Source organism: Zosterops lateralis (genome assembly GCF_965231275.1).
Source record: "Zosterops lateralis genome assembly, chromosome: W".
In the NCBI taxonomy this organism is placed as follows: Eukaryota; Metazoa; Chordata; class Aves; order Passeriformes; family Zosteropidae; genus Zosterops; species Zosterops lateralis.
Window position 1 is genome coordinate 20,806,757 of NC_139801.1, and position 16,523 is coordinate 20,823,279.

Here is a 16,523-nt window from a genome sequence, read left to right on the forward strand (position 1 = left end):
GATCAATTAGGGATACCAGTTTATGAGGACTTAAAAAGAAATAAAAGGGATGTAATTGGAGGATTCCAGAAATGGGGGGATGATGAATGGCCCCCTGAACGCATATTGGAAACATATGGGCCAGCCACCTGGGCACAGGATGGGAGTTGGGGATATCGGACCCCAATTTATATGCTGAACCGCATCATAAGACTCCAGGCTGTTGTAGAAATAATAACAAACAAAACTGGTCAGGCATTGGAATTAATATCAAGTCAACAACGCCAAACAAAGGCCGCAGTATATCAAAATAGGTTAGCTTTAGATTATTTACTAGCTGAAGAAGGAGGTGTTTGTGGAAAATTTAATACATCAGATTGTTGTTTGAAAATAGATGACAACGGAGATGCTGTTCTGGATATAGTCAATGATATCAGAAAAGTAGCTCATGTGCCAGTCCAAAAGTGGGAATCAATGCTAAAAAGCAGCTGGTGGGATAATTTACTGGGAATAGAGTGGTGGAAAAAACTAGGATTTTTTCTCTTATGTGCTACTGCTGGCCTGATATTCCTTCCTTGTTTAATTCCCTGTTTTATTCGGCTGATTACAAATGTAGTTCAAGGCATGCAAGTGGTAACAGTACCTACAGACTCAAAATTGACCACATCCGGAACGGCTCAAAGGATTATGGTGTTAAAGAAGCAAAATGATGTAATAGACCCCTTTGAAGAAGCAAAATTGATCTATGAAAAAAATGAACAAATAATGGAAGCTAGAAAACAAGGAATATGGCTCAAGCCAAATGAATTATAAAGAAAAAAGGGGAGGAATTGTTATATATATTTTATATAAAGTTGGCTTTTCGCAAGATATGTGTTATATAGTAAATAATGTTGTGGTAAGGATATAGAATATATAGAATATAAGTTTTTAATTCTGCTTTTAGAAAAGTAGGTATAGTGGTAATAGCTGATGCAATATGCTTAAACTGTCTGTTTGGTTGGGATAACATTCAGCAAAAATGTAAAGAGGACCCTTCTATTGATGCACTACCTATCAACATCTACCACCTGAAGAAAGCACGGACCAAGGCCCAAACTGGACGCGATAAAAAGGACACAGCCACGAAACACACATGCTCTAAAAAGGCGGACCCAAGGAGGGGCCATGTAAAACAGTTCCTGGAATATGGAAACTAGTTTATGGAATTTTATGAATATTCATATATCGATGTAACGGAAAGAGTATTTAACGAGCGACTCTGAGAAAGCAAAATGTGGACTTGGCTGAATGCCAAGTCACCCGGCCGGCCGTAACTGGCTTTTTTCTTATCTCCTAATTGTCTTAATTATTTTATTAAACATATTTCTTAAAATTTACTAAAAGGTGAACCTCGTTTTTCACAGCAGTCAACTCCTGATCAGTTTTAGCAGACACCACAAGTACTTTAACAAACAGAGTAAAGTGCCATTACTAGCACCACTTCAGTACCCTCAAGTGATAGACACATTCTGTATTGACAGTCTTCAATTTTAATGAACTATTGCTGTTTCAGACTGTATTGATTGGCCTTTTTTTTTCTCTCCCTCCAATTCAGCAAGAGGAAACAAGAACCAGCATTTCATTAAAAGGAGACTTTGTCCAGTGTTTCATATTTAATGAATACTCGTGAGTGAACACATCCCATAAAATAACCAATTAATCCAGCTATGCTAAGGCTCAGACTGAAAACTACACCACTGCATTAACAGAAGCCTGGGGAGGCACAAGGTTTAACATTTCCTACTGCATGAAAAGTTCCCAAACACGATTCTCATCCACATCCCTTGATTCACTTCACTTTCTACCTCTTGACTCTCTTGACAGCTTCTGCTGTGTTTGTTGTTCTGTGTGACTATTGTACCATGCTGCTCACAGCTCAGGGTGTTTCAGATGCAAACCCCATTTTTCTGTGAGTGGTTTTTGTTATTGTTGCTTTTGACAACATCACAGATTCAAGTTAAAAGGGACCAAAAGAGCAGGGGAAGGAGTAACCTTCAATAATGATTTGCAAATTGTGTTAATTTCATAGTGGGATTCTGCTTTTTGATAGGATTTAATGTGTAATGAGCTCCTGAGATGTTATTTTTGCTTCAGAGCTTTGCTGAGTACTAGATCCTATTAAATTCTTACAGTGAACACACCAAAAAATACTTTGAGCTAATTTTAATAATTTTTTAATTGAAGGAATATTTTTATTCCAATTTGAATATTCAAGCTGTTCAAAAGTTAACACATTCTCAAAGTATTCATCAGTCTTTTCTTCCATAAAATCTTTTTTTAGGCAGCCTGTGGCTTTTGGGGAGGGGGGGAGGATTTTTGTCTCACCTTTGTTTTTCAGATCCAATTGAAACAAATTTAGGTATATTTTGCTATTTATTTCTTTTTAAGTGCCTGCATGATGCAGTCTAATCTCCATTGTTTTTATTGCTGTTTTATAGTCTACCATTATTGTTTGTTTCCTTTGCATTTCCCCAAAAGCAGAAACAAAATACAAATTTCTCTGCTAGTCCTTTCTTGTGTGGTAGCAGGAGCTGGATTTGTGTGCGTGTCACACTCAGTAACATATGTATTTTGTTGTTAGCAGTGTTGTTATGTTACATTAAATCTTAGGGATTCCAACAGAGTCTGGCATCCCAGGCTGCAAAACAACTCGCAGGAGCCCAAACAGCATCAAAATCGACACACATGAGCAAGGAATGTGTGACTGCCATGCTTCAGGAGGAGGAGGCACAGAGTGGTTCAGTGCTCTGGTTCAAGCCTTCCCAAAGGCCTGCAGTTGGTTCCTGTAGCCACAAGACTCTTTGATTTATCCTCTTGGTCTTAATGCTCTCCAAAATCCTAGGGAAGGCTGAAGAGCAGCAGGCAGTGGTGTGACAAGTGAAACACAGCCCTGGAGTTTCTTTGGCACAGCTCTGCTCACTTGAAGCATGGTCCAGAGCAAGGACTGGGTGTGCAAGGGGCAGCTGTGCTGAAGGGAAGCCCTGGCTGCACCAGCTGAGCCTGTGACCTGCTGACCACTGTGGCCATGGATGGTGTGGAGAGGTTCTGATTCCACATCTCTGCCTGCAGGGGCTTTGGGGCTGACAGGGCTGAGTGCTGGTGGGGCTGGTGTGTGAAGTCCCAGCTTGCCTGGCCTTTCCTTACAGCTGAGTGCAGCCAGACACTCTGGGGACACAAGTGAGGTGTGGCCTTAACTGTGAGAACTGAGGGGTTTTGCTTTGCTGCCCTGGCTGCCCAGGGCCTCTTTATTAGTGCTAAATGAGTGACCCTAACAAGTCCCTTAGTCCTTCCATCTCCGTGTCAGGTTTTAGGAATCAGAGACAGATGGTTAAGAGCTCTGATATGTTTGGGCTGACCTTGGGGAGGCTCTAACTACAACTCAAAATTGCAAATGGTGAATGCAGTAAGCAGATTAAGTCTGGCACTCTGGCAAATCTCAAGATCTAGTCTTATGTTGCTATTTTTCCCCTATGGCAAACTTACAGATTTCACAATGACTTTGCTGTAGCAGTGACTTGAAAATTATAGTGAGTGAGTGTTCCCTTTTAAATAATGGATTATGAGGCAAAGAATAATTTTTGCTCAATTTTCACTCTAATTCAGTGCCTTGCTGCCAGCAGAAGCACAATGGACATGAATTCACAGTGGCTCTCTCCTCTTTCAAAGTCATCACATCCTTTTATTGGATGAGACTGTTTGCAATGAAGTCCTGTTATTCACATCTGGTGCCTACTGAACCATGGGGCTTTGACATCTCCTGGAACATCCTTTGGTTCTTGTCAGCAGTGAAGGGTTCAGCCCCTTCCCAGCCTGCTCAGTGCTGGTCTGAAGGAAACCAGCCCTGCTGTGGACAGAAGGTTACAAACCAACAACCCAGTGACAGCCATCACTCTGCAGCTGCCAGGTGCCTCTTGTTTTTCAGGCCAGTTGAAAAAGCAGGGGAGAGGGAGAGAGAAAGAGAAGGAAACAGAGAAACACAGCTAGCTGAGAAGAGGTGAAACCAGAAATGCTGTGTCCCAGAGGCATTTATCAGCCCAAATGAAATGGAAAAAGCAAAAGGAAAACACTGCTTTGCTTTTCTCAAAATTGTATTTCCAGTTGAATGAGTTGAAAAGAAAATATCCTTTCCTTTTTCTATGATTTTGAGAGATCTGTTTGCTAACTCTGCAGGCTTAGTAGGAGAGACAAGGAATATTTTTCTGTATACGTTGGTAATTTATGAGGCTGCTAAAAATGCAGTTTATGGAAGTAAAATCAGGCCATGAAATAAAAAGGATTTTATTCAAATATTCCAGCTTATTAATTCTTTCTAATTCTTCACAGAGATGAGTGAGGATGCACACATGGTTTACTGAATATTAACAGGAAGAAGATCCAGTAAAAGTATCAAATGCAGGTATAATTTAAAATTAGAAAAAGGTGAAAGATAAGTGAACTTTATTAGGGATTGAAATATAATTGAATTTTCCTTTTCCTATTTTGCCATCAAAGATGGCAGAAAGAAGTTTACCATTGTGGGAAAGGGTCCTGCATTGCTAACAAACCTGTGCAAAGTGTCTTTACCTTCCTGTGCAGCGGGGTGTGACTGAAGTTATGTAAATGCAGCTCTTATCTGTGCCACATGAAGGGGTGGAGAGATTTAGAGCCTTGAGCAAGAAATAAGATGGCACAATAACTTTCACTGGGATTTAGTGCTCCACCAAGAGCAGAAATGGGGCAAACATATCCTTCTGTATGAGTAGCATTAACTGTCTGTTCCACTGAGTGTCCATGCCTGGCTGTGTGATGTGTTATTGGCCTGCCTTCATCTCCAGAAATGTCCAAGAGGATGAAGGGATGGGGAAAGATCCCATTATGTGATGTGCTGGGAGCTACCCAGGGAGATAGAGGTGCTGCTGGGGTGTCACAGAGTCCCAGGCTAAGGTGCTGGACCTGAGAGCCCCCAAAGCTCTCAGAAACCTCTCATTTCCAATGCTGTCTGGGAGAAAAGAGTCAGCATAGCACAAATCGTCAGCATGTGCTGTCTGTGTGTCAGCAGGCTCTCCCTGAACACACCACACTTCCCAGGGGCTGCTTTTCCCTGATGCTTGGACCTGCAAAGGGAGAAGACATCAGGTGTATTGAATGAAGGTGTATTGAATGCTGGAGCAGTCTGTCAGGAGATATTGACCTCACAGAGCAATCATTTGCAGGCCTTCACCAAACCAAGTCCTTGCTGTTAGCTAACTTTGGAAAAATGCAAATGTCCCAAGAAACACCTCCTGTCCTGGCAGACCCAGAGGCCCTGCCCTGCCTTTTCCCACACTTGACTCTCAAGGTTTGTAACATGAGTGTATTCAGTATTTGGCAGCTGTCTTTAGAGTATCTGCCTCCCCCTCAATTGACACTCCATACGTGGGGACCAGTGTGCAACCAGAGCCCACATCCTTCATGGACTCTTTTCCTGGATAAATGGAGCTGCTGGTAACAGCACTCACCACCCGACTCCCTGGACTAAAAGAGATGGGAGGGCAGAAGCTAAGATCTGTTTCCTCCAATTAAACTGGGGAGGAAACTAAATTAGGGAGGGCTCTGTAGTTGAGGCAAATAGCACAAAATGAGAAAAAGGTCACTGTGGTGGCTCTGAGTGGAGGCATCAGCCTTCTTTGCATCTTGGCATCTCCTGACCTTGTGTGTCCATCTGAGCCACCCCTCTCTGAGGAGTTGAGCTGTAATCACCAGGGCCCTGCCAGTGCAGCTGAGGCAGAACTCCCACTAAAGCTCTGGTGATGGCAGAGGAGCAGCTCTGCTCCCAGAGTGGCAGCTGGTGGGATGACACAGAGCAGCTTAACAGGGCAGGAAGGACTGGAAGTCTGTGCTGAAACTGTGGGGCAGAGGAGTTTGAAGAGAGACTGGCTCTGGAGTTCCTAGTCCAGTGGCACTCCATGGGGGGCTGGGGCTGTGATGGTGAGATGAGATGAGTTGCACTTCACACAGTGCAGGAGTGCAGGAGCAGTGTTGCAGTTAGAGGAACTTTGGTGTCTTTTTTTGGAATGCTTTTGATAGTCAACATGGCATCTGACCTTCTGCATTTGTAATCTGATGGCTCAGGGATCTCCAGCTATAATATTGGCCATCAGTCACTACTCTCGTATACAGAACTAATGCCAGGCTCAGAAAAGCCTCAGAGAAAGCTGGCTGTTTCTGAGAAGCAATTCTCATTTTTGCATTTGCTAAAACTTCTGGCCCCTGAGGTATACAAGGGAGTGTCTGAGTTGTAAATATCAAAAGAAATTAATTATTCCATATTATAATTGTCTTTTTAAATTAGCTGAATAATTGGAATTTTTCTTGCGTTACAATGCAGGTTTTCACATAGCCATATAATCTGAAACTTTAGAGGGATTTACCTGAGAAATTTCTTGCATCCACAATTGTCTTTTTGTAATATAAAGTAGTAAATAAGGGTTCTAAGGTGGCTGCAAGAAAGTCAGCTCTCTTTAAAAGAAGTCTGTCAAGCCAAACCCATCCCTCAAAATGTAAGTTTTGTAAAAGCCTTCAGAAAATGTTGGGTCGAAGTGTTTTAGTGTTATTGGGAGGAAATCAATATTTCCCTGCAGCCTTTGCAGCCCCCAAATTGTAGCATGTTGTTTGTGCAGAAGAAGCTGAAACAAAAACTTTAAAAATGAGTGAAGCAAACTGGCCTGTTTCTATAATTCACCCTAAAAGTCCCCAAGGTAAACAAAACAACACATTAGAGCAGTCAAAACTGAAATATTCTCCTAATGCAAACAGCTGAATTGGAGGATGTTGGTGCCATTCTGGAAGGGGGTTTTGGTTTTCTTTCAGCCTTTGTCCTTCTTCCCTCCCCCTTCCCATCTCCCTGTTCCTCATGTACTGTGCCATACAGCAGATCTTCCAGGCTTTGTCCTCCAACAGGAGCACCAGGGAAGTGGTGCAAGATTCCCATGTGCTTCAACACTGAAATCAGTGAATTGCCTGCCAGTTCCACACCACTGGATAAGAGAGAACCTTTTCCCACTGCTCTGACATGGCAGCAGTCAGAGCATCAGACAGAGGCAGGGCAGCAGCTCTGTGTGATGGAGGTGTTTGGGACCCTGGAGCTAGCAGAGATGCAAACAGCACTCCCAGGTGTTCTTGAGCCCTGCTGTGACCTCTCTCATGTGACATGGGCGTGGCTCAAGGGCTCTGTAGGGTTAGGATTTGGACAGGTGATGCCAGGAGGAACAGTTTATTATCTGGGTACTGTGGCTGTAGGTGGGTGTTCTCTGTTGCTGAAACTGAGTTCAGAAAGGAACCACGTGGATTTGTTGAGTTTGGCTGAGACTTCTGTCAACAAAATTAAAAGGAGGAGTCTGGGAGACACATAGCTTGATAATATACACATCAGTGTGGATTCAGGAGCTTTACAATCTTGTGTGTTCACCTGTCTCAGACAGAAAAAAAAAGATGAAGCCAGTTTGTTTCTGAGAACAGGAGATCAGGAGAGCAAAGGACCAGAGGAAAGCAAATGCTGTGCTGACTGGCAAAGAGACTTCTCTCTTTGTGTTCTTTGTGCTTGACTGGAACATGTTCACAGGATTTTTTCCCCTCTAATCTGGAAATAATTCTGATTTATTTTAAGCCTTCTGTTAAGAGTCACACAGCAGCGGCTGGCTGGTGGCGGGCAGCTGCAAGCGTGTGGATGCCTGAGTGTGCTTCCAAGGGGCTGCTGCCTTCTTCAGTTGACACTGCAGTCAATTATTGTGTTTTCAACTATATATAAAAGGCAACGATTGAGGTTTTCAGCTTTTATAGCACCACAAATCACAGAGCCCTTCACTGTACGCATGGCATCGCTGCCACAGTGTAGCACGGGAGATCACGGCCTCCCCATGCAGGCTTGCAGAGGAAGCAGTGCTGTCAGGGACCCCCAAACTGCAAAAGGGACACCATGGGCAGGGCAAACCTTCATGGGCAGCTGCTCCTCTGCACAGTCCTTCAGACACCAGCCCCTGGCTGACAGGCAGGGATGGGCAGTGTGGTCCCTGGGATCAGGGACGGGAGATCTATTTTCCATGTGCTTCACATGGTCAACAGCATGTCTGTGAAGGAGCTGTGCAGCTTGTGTGGGGAAGGAAGGGTCAGGGTGAGGACACCATCCATGAGAAAGGCCATGGCACAGAGAGTGACATTGGCTGCAGCACTTGTGTGGGTGCTCAGTCACACAGCCTCTTGCCAGCTCAAAGTTACTGGGTAGTTCTGAAGCGAGTAGGCTGGGAAACTGTTGGAAACTAGGATCTGTTTCACAGAATGATCATTTCATTGTACATAATATCATATTATATTTGCAAAGTTAGCCCTGGAAAAAAAAGGGCTTGGACTGGCAGATCAGGAGTAGTTTGCTTTTGAAACCAGCCAATACAAGGAAAAAAACAAAGCTGTAACAGAGCATGAACAATCCTCCTCAGTAGCCAGAAGATGCCACCTACCATCCAGGGATCCAAAAAGGATTCATCACTGGCAGGCTTGGTCTTGACTTCAGCATTTGGGTATCTTAATGCACATTTTAATGCCCCAAAATGGTCTGGTTCAAGGGTGGCATTAGCACTCATCAGCTTCTCCAGTTTCCTTTAGTAGAAGAGATATTAGCCAAGCCATTTTTATTCTGCTCTGCCAGAGGGGAAGGGAGTGTCTGAATGCATCACAGTCTGTGTTTCACCTGTGGCAGATTGGTGGTAACCCAGCAGTTAGGTCCAGGAGAGTGAGGCTGTGGGAGGCTGAGCAGGCAGGAGCAGAAATCAAATCATTGCCACATAGAGTGAACAAGAACACTTGAATTCTGTGACTCCAGTGAGAAAGCAAGCGAGAAAAATAATCAGAAGCTGTCAGCTAAACTGGATATATTGACTGCAGTACAAACTGGAGGAGGAGAAGTGATCCTGGTGACTGGGATGGAGATATTTGGAATGGTCCTGTTTCACCCAGAACACACCCTCGACCCCTGTGCTCCTTTGCATGGTAAGGATACAGGCAAGGAAGATCCCCTCATGGTAAAAAAAGCTGTTAGTTCAGGGAGACAGGGGCCAGTGGGACAGAGAGACCACTGAGAGACTCAGTTAACTGGAGCTGGTTACCAGGGAAGGGTGGTTTTGAGCCTTAACTGAAAAAAAAAAAAAAAAAAAAAAAAAAAAAAAAGGAAAAAAAAAAGAAAAAAAAAAAAAAAGAAAAAACCCAACAACAACAACAACAACAAAACATTCCTACATTCCTAGAAAATGGCTCCTGGTGTATCTGCTGCACTGCTGCTGGGGGATAATGAACTGGCATTCAGAATTTGCTGGATGTTAGGCATGACTTTGGGATCTGGGGATGCTGCTAACATAAATTAGGGGCAGGGGTGGAAGGATCCTCTGGAAAGAAAAGGAACTTAGAAGTTCTTAGGCAAAGCAATTGGTACCAGCAATAACTGCTTTCATGGATCAGGGTCCAGAGGACAAAGAAACCCAGAGCTGTGGAGGAGGAGAAGGACCTTGATTGCTCTGCAGTTTGTGGCTCTCTGCCCACAGGAAGGCAGAGGGTATCCTGTCTAGACTGGACAAATCTTGGAAATGTCATTTGAAGTAGACATGAAATAGGGTTTGGAGGGAACTAGAGCCTGGAAGAAGATCTGGCTAGATGGAATATAAAATCCATTAGTGTCTTAATGCATAAATTGGTAGAACTGTACAACAGCAATGAAAAACAAGCTACTGGGAACCCAAACTGTTATTAGATTCTGGTGCCTCAGTGACAATTGAAATTAGTATTCTGCAAGAGTGAGGGTGCCCATAAGGTGCCCCAACAGACACAAATGTACAGGGGTCTCCTCTGGTGCAGGGAGAGTCTCAGCTCTGCCCACACTCACTCCAGTGCAAACTGCTTACTGGAGTGTGTGCTTGAGGGTTTTTGTATTCAGCATCATGTACAGGATAAAAAATGGGCTTTTCAGCAGCCTGTTTCTTAAACAAAATAGGTGAGTTTAGATCTGACTAAGTGTGCAAGGATAATACAGAAATGGAAAGACTTATAGTTACCTTACCTAAAAAATGATGTTTTCCTGTAAAGGCTCCTGAAATAGTCAGAAGAGCTCAGGATGAGGGTCAGTTACCTTTCTGCAAGTATAAGTTTGAGATAAGTTGGAGTATGGGAAAATTAACACCTTTGCTTTAATAGCAGGGCTTGATCCAAGACTGCAGAAATGCTGTAAATACCCAAGCAAGCCCAGAAAGCTTGGTGGATCAAGGAGTGCCAGTGCAATGACCCAGTGTGTGTAATTCCCCTGTGGGGATGGTATTAAAGGGAAATAGATGCATCTGTCTTGGTTTGAATAGACAGGTATCTGCCAAGGAAGATTGGAGCCTCCCTTGGAATGCAAGCCCCTCCCCTCCTCTTTCCAAATTATTATAAATTTGCAATTAAAAGGCTGTCAGGCAAAGATTTTGGGAATAGGTATAGCAGTTCTTTACTAGAGATATTAAAAATACAAATGTTATAGTACAAAATGATAAGCAAGCAAGCAAACAAGGAATCCCAGAACAAAAAAAAAAAAAAACAAAGAAAACCTCTGACAGAGTCAGAAAAATACAACCTGACGCCCTGTTAATCAGGGCGTTGGAAACAGTCTAAAGTCAACCCTCCTGGAGTGGCAGATGTGGGCCTGTTGGAAGCAGAGATGATGGTCCTGTGGAGCCAGGGGTCCCGAAATGGGTCCGTCTTCCTTTGGGGGTCCCGTGGGAAACACCGGAGAGAGCTGGTGATACCTGTGGCTCCTTTTTATCTAGCTGGAAATGGTTGCTCTTCTGCTCTCTAGTAGAGCATCTCCCAATAGGGGGATGAAATGTGTCATGCCATTGGTGGTCTTTGATGGTGTGTTAACAAAAGATATTCCCATGGGGATAGTAAAAGACTGAGCACAGATAAGAAAGAATATCCCACCCGGTTTTTAACAGCTGGCTTGTTATCAGGGAAAGCAGTTACCCTCTGCCTTCTGGAGTTACAACAGATGAGAAAAACAAAACCTTTGGCTAGCTCTTCATTTTGGTCAAGTACCCTTAAATATCCAACATTCAGTCTCCTTGGTAACTCATGGGGAAAAATTCTTTAAAGTAAAAAAGGAGCAAACCTAACCCCCAACAGCATCTGACTGCGGATTTCAGAGCATTCAATGCTGTAACTCTGCAAACATCACCTCTTCTTGTTAAAATGCCAGAAATTACGGCTGCAGTAGTACAAGGAGCTAAGTGGTTTTTGGCCATAGATCTAGCAAATGTATTTTTCTTTAGCTCTTTAGCAGAGAAATGTTGGTAAAAGTTTGGGGTTTACAGTTCAGGAGGGGAAAAAATATTTCACTTGAGTTCCTCAAGGATTTTACAAGCTCCTGTGATCTATCACATACGCATCACCCAAATGTGGGAGAAATTAGTCTGCAGGTCCAGGAAGTGTGTGACATCAGATATGGCTCACACCTGAACTGGGTAGATTCTGAAGAACAAGCATGACAGCAGACTGGAAGATTTGGCTGCAATCCAGGAGGAAGGATTGAAAGTCAATAGACAAAAGGTTCAATTAATGCAACAAGAGGTAAAATACTTAGGAGCAATATGAGATATTGAAGGCCAGGCTCCTGATAAACACCGTGGAATTAATTACAAAGCTGCCCAGCCCCACTGCTCTGCCTAGCTAAGAGCACTGTACTGCACATTTAATTGTATGCAGGATTTTATTCTGATGTTCGCTGAAGTGAGAGTCATGCTCCAGCTAAGCTTTTAGAGAAAACCAGGCAATGGGAGCAGGGTGCAGGAAAGCAGGTAGCTCAGTCAAGCTGAATCCAGCCTAGCCCAAGCTGCAGTGCTGGGCTGTCTGGACCCAGGAAGCCTCCTCATGCATGGTTTGCCTCTGTCAGCCAGGAAAAAAAGTGCCGATTTGGCACAAAAACAAAGATACCGTGTTCCAGGCTATTGTCTGTGCATCTCAAATCCTATTGACATCACAACTCCTTGTCAAAAGGAATGAGTATATTTAGTCTGGAAATCAGAAAAAATTGGATTATCCTGTTGGAGGGAGGCCAATGGCACAACACCTTAGTCATGCTTCCTTGAAATATGTGTTCAATACCGCACAGGATGGTGCCTATCGAGCTCTGGGTTGGCAGCACACCCCTTGATGTGGGTTACATGGGAAAGTGAGAGCTGGGACAGGACATGAGGCAGGAGCAGCTCTGTGCTCCAGTGGTGCAGAGTGCTGAACATGAGTCAGATATTGCAGCCTCCTGATGTGCAGTGGCCTGTGTGATTTATTAAAAAACTATGGATATTGATCTAATACCAATATCCAACTATGACGGACAAAGACTCTCTAACAGTTTAAAGTTAGAAAGTGTATGTTTATTACGACGCTGGGCAGCGTGCGGGATAGCTCCCAGAAACACACGCGCAATTTACAGATCATCACAGGGTCTTCTATTTTCAGGAGTATTGAATACCCAAAACACAAATGCATATTCATAACTCTGGTACATCCCATTCCCTGCTTCGTATGGTAATTAGCCCAAAAAGCCATTAAGCATGCGTAGTTTGTTCTTTGAAATGGGTCGATGGTCTTTTTTATGGGGTGGGGTCTCAAAATGATGAAGTAAGATGGGTCTTCCTCTCTTTGACTTTTTAACCTTTAGTGTTCGTGACAGCTGAATCCTGTTTTTTTCAGGACTGTTTGATTTATGATTGTATTGTATTCATGGGGTCTATTGATTATTCAGGATGCAAAAGCCTAGTTTGACAGCTTCCATGATTTATCAGTTCCTTTCATGATTTATCAGTTCCTTCAGTCTGGCTTCTGTTATCAAAAGTGAAGTTTTAGCTCCCTTACCTCAGCGATATTTATTTTAACTAAAGTCTTTAATTCTTCTAAATCAGTGCTTCAAGTGCAGGTTTAATTGCCTCTGTCAGAATACATCCACATAAACCAGAAATGTGCTTTACAGGTGGCTTGGGTTGGTGCAGAGCAAGGCTGGCACAAGATGTGCTCTAGTGCATGCAAGAGAGGAGCAGGACGCAGCAGGGCAGGGCTCCCCTCGCTCACTACAAGTGGCAGCAATCCCACAGGCATTGTCAGGTGTGTTTCCCCACCGGCTGAGCAAACGAGGAGGAAGCATTTCATTTTGCTGAACAAGTTTTTTGCCCAGCTAGTTATGAAGCAGCAGCTGCACAGAGCAGAGCAGAATGCCCACAAGCCTCAGGATGTGAAGAATTTAGCTTCTAAAGAAGCTTTAAGGAAGTTAGTACACGTGAATGGCAAAAAAGTAGGATGTGGTGTTCCCATCTAAATGACTCCACAAACAGCTACAGTCAGCCATGATTCTGTTCCTTTTAAGACCTTGACATGAAGTGAGATATGAGTCTGAGAGAACTGGTGGTTAAAAACTTCCTTATCAGATGAATAGCAACTGAAGGGTCTCACAGATTAATGAATTAAAGGATCTGACAAACGACTGCAGGATAATCAACAAATAGCTGAGCAATTAGGGCAAAATGTTTATAGAATAGATAAAAGGCAGAAAATGGTAAATAATCAACATGAAGAATGGTGAGTAGGGGTTCAGGTAGTATATCATGGGCTCTCAGCAAAGAGCACACCTGGGGCTGAGTGGGATGGATCTGGCACTAGAACAAAGGCATTGCCATTGTTTATTAGCTCAAGTAAGTTCTGATAATGTTAGGCAGCTTCATCAATATCAGCCAAAGCTTTGGAAAGGAGAAAAACACTGAGCCATGAGAAAAGTTGTCTTTACTTTCCAGGTGACAGAACGGAGCGAGTGTTAACCATCACCAGAGCTGGATCAGCACTGAAACATGGATCTGCTGTGATGGGTAAGAACAGCTGTATTGTACATGAATTTTACTGAAGCTGGGCACATGGTCGAGTGTTGTTGGGGTCTTTTTGTTCTGCCCACTGTGCCAGTCTGCATGCAATGTGGTGTTGCCTGTGTTCCACACTGGAACTGTCAGGGATGTCCCCTGAGATACCCACATCCTCTCCTCTTGGGTTGCACCGTCTGTCAGAGCACAGCCCCTCCTGCGGGCAGGGTGGGTGGTCAGTGGGATAAAAGCAGTTTGCAGGCCTTGGTGCAGTAGGTGCTGGGCAGCAGCATGGGCTGGGGTAGAGCTCTCTCATCTCTGAAGTGTCTGAGCTCCTCATGGCTGGATATGTACAGGAATGGATTAAAGCTGCATCAGCCCCACTTTCCCAGTCAGTCGTGCTTTGCTGTGGCTGGAAGAAAAACACCAGCTCCCCCAACAGTTTGAAAGCCCTTGTTTTATTTCCTTTTCTTTTCCCTCCATTTCACAGTCCCATCCACTTTAGTTTAAAAGTATTGTGTTTCCCCTTTCCTGAGAGGCCAGCTTGTGTCTAACAAGCAGTGTAGACACAGCCATGCACTATTGTTCCTGTCACCTCTAATCACACAGCCATCACCATCATGCTAAATCCCTTCCTCCCATCTGCATTCCTCTGGATCACACCACATCCTCCCTCAGCCCTCCTTTGGTTCTCCATCTTCGGCCCTCCCCAGCCTGAGCACGCAATCCAGCAGGTGAAAAGGGAAAAACTGCCTTGTTATGGTGGAGGGTCTTTTTCCTGTCAGAGGAACTTGTTTCTTCTGCCATGAGCTAGGATCTCTTGAGAGAAAGCAAGCTAAAAACACCTTTGAACAGCCCCTTCTGTTCTGCCCACCTGGTGCCAGTTGAAAATGAGAAGAAAAGGGTGGGGGGGAGGATGGAAAAAAAAATAAAGAAAAGAAAAAGATCTTCAAAAAGAAAGGCTCTTCCAGAGCTCAAACAATCAGTGGGACAATAGGAGATAAGAATTGCAGCTCTGCATTCTGCTCTCGCCAGACAGGGAAGCCCTCAGCACTGGGCTCTGAACGTGGCCTGAGTGATGAGCTGAAAAGCTCCCTGCTCACACTGCAAACAAATACTGGGCAGAGGGCAGAGGTAAAAACAACTGGGACCCGGCCTTCTAATCAGGCCCACGCTGAGAGCTCGTGGCATTAACCCAGAGCTGGTGACACTGAGGCAGGAGGCTGGCATGACCCTGAGCCCATCCAGCACTGGCTCACACTGCCCCATACTGCATGTTCCATTTAATAAACCCCATTGATATCTTTATTAAAGATACCTCACGCTTCCACAGTTTCAAGTGTGACCTCTTTCTGTTTGCTACCAAAAACACAAAGTAAGATAGTCAAGGATCATTAGCTGACAAGGCAAAACTGCCCCTTCCTCTGCTCTTCTATTTTTCTTGTGAATATCAGCTGCTTGGGAGGCAGTGGTTGCTTGTAATCCTTCCTGTGTCCAGGACATGCTTCTGTAAAGCTTGGGAACAAATGATAACAGAATTGCCTGCAGTTTGGGCAGCTCCAGCCCCGCTCCTGCTGCAGACTCCTCATGCCATAACTTCTTTCCTGCGCAGAGGCTGAGTCAATGGGCCCCAGAGAATCTGTAGGGTCTGGGTAATGCTGTCAGCCCATCTCTTCCCAATTTTTTGGCAAGGAAGAAGGATTTGCAGACACCAGAGACCAGAAGAAATCCATTACCACCCCTCAGTGAACCTCTTGAGGGTCCCTGGCTGTGCTGCATGAACCAGGGGACTTTGGCTTGTGGAAAAGGTCATCTGCCTCAGCAGGGAAGAAAAAAGATGGATCTGTACTGTTGGGAATGATAAAAGTTTACAGGAAAGTTTCACAGATATGAATGTTTAGCAGAAGGTTCTCTGAATGTAGAACCTGAAAGTGGAATAGAGATAGAAGCAAGTTTTGATATAGAAGAATAAAAGATGCCTAAATTAAGGATTCCTGAGCCAGTTGTTAATGGACAACTAAGAAGGCAAAGGTTATGTTGAGTTGGAAAGAGGTTTTATGGCTAGAGCAAAGGATATGTTGACCACAAACAAAGAAGATGTTTCTAGCAAGCAGAAAGAGGTCTCAAGAAAAGCAAAAAAACCCATAGGCAAACAAAAACGTTTTTTACCAAGTAGAAAAAAGGTCTAAGAATTTTCTACTGCAAGAAAACTGAAAAACAACTTTAAGCTTAAAATGTAACATACTAACTTGATGTGATTGGATAGTACTAACCATAATATGGTAACAATAGTAGTTGTGATAGGCTATAGGTAAATGTAAAAGTATTGTGTATGATGCTGATTGGTTTTGATGTATTAAGATGCTCAGTAAAGAAAACTATATAATGCATTGTATCCAGAACTAAAGTGGCTTCAGGCATGCCAAAGCTATAGCTGGCAGCTTTAGGTGTGGCTCTGTCACCCACACCCTGGACTGCTGTAACATCTTTGATACAATAAACAGCATTTTGAAGAGCCACCTGTTGTCCCAACATCCTTCATCGATGCATTCTTCTACACTGTACCTCTGTAATTTTTTTTCTAGGCAGGCTAAAGAAAACTTGATAGAAAAAATGTATGGTTTAAAA

At 43.8% G+C, this 16,523-nt stretch overlaps 1 protein-coding gene across 1 annotated transcript in view; it reads left to right on the forward strand.

Annotated features, from left to right (window-relative positions):
• The window catches only part of LOC310922049 (uncharacterized protein), a 69,705-nt gene extending 55,802 nt beyond the window's left edge, over positions 1-13,903 (forward strand). Inside the window, exon 3 of the transcript XR_014592280.1 lies at positions 13,836-13,903. The gene's annotated coding sequence lies outside the window, so the exon portion shown is untranslated. The remainder of the gene's footprint in view (positions 1-13,835) is intronic.
• Positions 13,904-16,523: the final 2,620 nt, after the last annotated feature.